Source organism: Coregonus lavaretus, assembly GCF_964263955.1.
Source record: "Coregonus lavaretus genome assembly, chromosome: 36".
Classification (NCBI taxonomy): Eukaryota; Metazoa; Chordata; class Actinopteri; order Salmoniformes; family Salmonidae; genus Coregonus; species Coregonus lavaretus.
Window position 1 is genome coordinate 30756527 of NC_140023.1, and position 4373 is coordinate 30760899.

The window sequence follows — 4373 nt, forward strand, 5'->3', positions numbered from 1 at the left end:
GAGGCTAGCAACACTGAAGCATGCATGAGAGCACAAGCTGTTCCGGCCGACTATGTGATCACGCTCTCCGTAGCCGATGTGAGTAAGACTTTTAAGCAGGTCAACATTCACAAGGCCGCAGGGCCAGACGGATTACCAGGACGTGTACTCCGAGCATGTGCTGACCAACTGGCAAGTGTCTTCACTGACATTTTCAACATGTCCCTGACTGAGTCTGTAATACCAACATGTTTCAAGCAGACCACCATAGTCCCCGTGCCCAAGAACTCTAAGATAACCTGCCTAAATGACTACCGACCCGTAGCACTGACGTCTGTAGCCATGAAGTGCTTTGAAAGACTGGTCATGGCTCACATCAACAGCATAATCCCAGAAACCCTAGACCCACTCCAATTTGCATACCGCCCCAACAGATCCACAGATGATGCAATCTCTATCGCACTCCACACTGCCCTTTCCCACCTGGACAAGAGGAACACCTACGTGAGAATGCTATTCATTGACTACAGCTCAGCATTCAACACCATAGTGCCCTCTAAGCTCATCACTAAGCTAAGGATCCTGGGACTAAACACCTCCCTCTGCAACTGGATCCTGGACTTCCTGACGGGCCGCCCACAGGTGGTAAGGGTAGGTAACAACACATCTGCCACACTGATCCTCAACACGGGGGCCCCTCAGGGGTGCGTGCTCAGTCCCCTCCTGTACTCTCTGTTCACCCATGACTGCATGGCCAGGCACGACTCCAACACCATCATTAAGTTTGCCGACGACACAACAGTGGTAGGCCTGATCACCGACAACGATGAGACAGCCTATAGGGAGGAGGTCAGAGATCTGGCCGTGTGGTGCCAGGACAACAACCTCTCCCTTAACGTGACCAAGACAAAGGAGATGATTGTGGACTACAGGAAAAAAAAGAGGACTGAGCACGCCCCCATTCTCATCGACGGGGCTGTAGTGGAACAGGTTGAGAGCTTCAAGTTCCTTGGTGTCCACATCACCAACAAACTATCATGGTCCAAACACACCAAGAAAGTCGTGAAGAGGGCACGACAAAGCCTATTCCCCCTCAGGAGACTAAAAAGATTTGGCATGGGTCCTCAGATCCTCAAAAAATTCTACAGCTGCACCATCGAGAGCATCCTGACTGGTTGCATCACCGCCTGGTATGGCAACTGCTTGGCCTCTGACCGCAAGGCACTACAGAGGGTAGTGCGTACGGCCCAGTACATCACTGGGGCAAAGCTCCCTGCCATCCAGGACCTCTATACCAGGCGGTGTCAGAGGAAGGCCCTCAAAATTGTCAAAGACTCCAGCCACCCTAGTCATAGACTGTTCTCTCTGCTACCGCACGGCAAGCGGTACCGGAGTGCCAAGTCTAGGTCCAAAAGACTTCTCAACAGCTTCTACCCCCAAGCCATAAGACTCCTGAACAGCTAATCATGGCTACCCGGACTATTTGCACTGCCCCCCCACCCCATCCTTTTTACGCTGCTGCTACTCTGTTAAGTATTTATGCATAGTCACTTTAACTCTACCCACATGTACATATTACCTCAACTACCTCAACTAGCCGGTGCCCCCGCACATTGACTCTGCAACGGTACCCCCCTGTATATATAGCCTCCCTACTGTCACTTTATTTTACTGTATATATAGCCTCCCTACTGTCACTTTATTTTACTTCTGCTCTTTTTTTCTCAACACTTTTTTTGTTGTTGTTTTATTCTTACTTTTTTTGTTTAAAATAAATGCACTGTTGGTTAAGGGCTGTAAGTAAGCATTTCACTGTAATGTCTGCACCTGTTGTATTCGGCGCATGTGACCAATAAAATTTGATTTGATTTGATTTGGCATCCTATGACGGTGCCACATTGAAAGTCACTGAGCTCTTCAGTAAGGTCATTTTACTGTCAATGTTTGTCTATGGAAATTGCATGGCTATTTGCTCGATTTTATACACCAGTCAGCAACGGGTGTGGCTGAAATAGCCAAATCCACTATTTGAAGGGGTCTCCACATACTTTTGTATATATAGTGTATATGGCTATACATTGCTTTGACCTATCTAGTTAATGTTATCAACCAGAGAGACATTCAAGTCTTAGCTACGATTCCTAGCTAGTTGTCTAATGCTAGCTGTAAACAGCCGAGTTGACTTCCTATTTTAAAAGGTCTTGGTGAGTAGAATAACTAGCTAACTAGCTAATTAACGTTAGTATTTGAAACTATCCAGTCCTGTGATTAAATGTCTATAATTTACAAAGCGTTATTTGTTTCAGTGTACATCAGTGTAGATCTGGGTAAGATGGCGCCGTACTGGATGGCCGCTGTTTTGCAAGCTCCGACCCAACTTTGCTATTTTGTGATTCTTTTGTCGTTTACTTGTACTTTATTTTCTCTAAATGTATCCGCTATCATTTCTTACAACCGACAAGAACTTTGAACATCAGATCAGCAATTACTTACCTCAATTCCGGCTTCAACTTCGACTCATCTGCCCTGGGCTCTCTGTAATTCCGATACACTCACAGGGCCCTACACACTACGATGCTGTTACACTGTTTATCATATATCCTGATGCCTAGTCACCTTACCCCTATACATATTTACCTCTATTGATCCAGTATCCCTGCACATTGTAAATATGGTACTGGAACTGACCTTGTATATAGTATGCTTACTTACTTTATCACGTTCTTCTTCTTTCTTATTTTCACATGTTATGTGTTTTTGTTCTACCTTGTTATTTTTAGTATTATGTTGTTATTGATTACTGCATTGTTGGGGTTAAAGATTGCAAGAAAGGAATTTCACTGTACTTGTGCATGTGACATAAAACACTTGAAACTTTATATTAAGTTTTTTTTTTACCCCATTTTCTAGATCAAGGATATCCACCTGTAATCCTTCAACACATTTGAAAGTACAGTACAACCCCAATCGGTAAAACTTTACTTGACACTGTCATAACCCAGTCATCAGCAACAGATCATTGTGGTACATGCACATTCGACATCAATGTGTGAGCAATTACAATGATAATTGAATATGGTCAATTTCAGAAAATATTATATAACATAAAAATACTGTTGACAAGTAGGCTATGGTGTAATGGAATGTTTTTGCCTTGTGTGGTAGGTGTTGTGGGTTTTGACACTCTTATGTAGGTGTCATAACCAGCCATTAAAATACTGTAACAACCATGATAGGTTTTGACTCTCTTCTGTAGGTGTCATAACTAGCCTAAAATAATGCAATATGTCACAACAGGTCTAAATATGTGTCATGACAGTATTATGACCATATTATGACAGGTTATGACAAGTTATGTCAGCTGTTATGACATATTATGACATGGTTATGACTTGAAACCTGTCTTTTTCTACGTACATGGGCTTGTGTAATAATGTGTACATCTCCCTCCAATGCGACACCCCCATGTGTGAGCCCGCTTTGAGAAGGAGGTGACCAGCTTCACCCCTAACTACATTCCTAATTACTGATCGGTTTGTTAATTGTTTCCATGTAGTGTTGGTGTATGGTTGAGTTACAGTTGTGTGTGTGTGTGTGTGTGTGTGTGTGTGTGTGTGTGTGTGTGTGTGTGTGTGTGTGTGTGTGTGTGTGTGTGTGTGTGTGTGTGTGTGTGTGTGTGTGTGTGTGTGTGTGTGTGTGTGTGTGTGTGTGTGTGAATGGATGCACTCACAGACACGACACAGCGATCAGCTTGTTGAGGGTGAACTGGGAGTACAGTGCTGTAGCGGTGGGACAGAGGAGACGGCAACAGAGAGGGCTTCGTCCTGAGCCCTATACTACAAATCGTGTTTGAGGAGTTGAATTGCATTGAATTCTACATTGGGCATACATGAACATTTGGATCTGGATATATTTTTATCTTGTGCGCATTGGGTGATAGAAATCTGAATGCACTACCAGTGCTTTGAAAAGTTGATGTAATTATACTTTCCATATATATATATATTATCTTACATTCCTACATTCCTACCTTCAAAAGGAGTGAGAAAAAGGTGCTAATTCATCGATAAGCACACCAAAGACGGTATTGACGATAACTAATAAGATAAAGACGGCACTTCTAAAAGCCTATTTCACACCATAGCCTGCTGAATTTGCAAGATAACGTTTCTTTCATTTTGATTTCGTCACAAATGAAAATGTAGCACTGACTCGCCCATGGATTAATGTTTCAGGATTGTCTCAATGAAGAGTTCGGCATTCGACAAGCGACATGTACACGCAGTTACAATCCTGCTACAGTTAGCAGCAGGCGGGGGAGAAATTTCCACCGTCATAGTACGGATGAAGCCTGACCTGGAATATAAAGCTAACTGAAGCTGGCTAGCTTTATA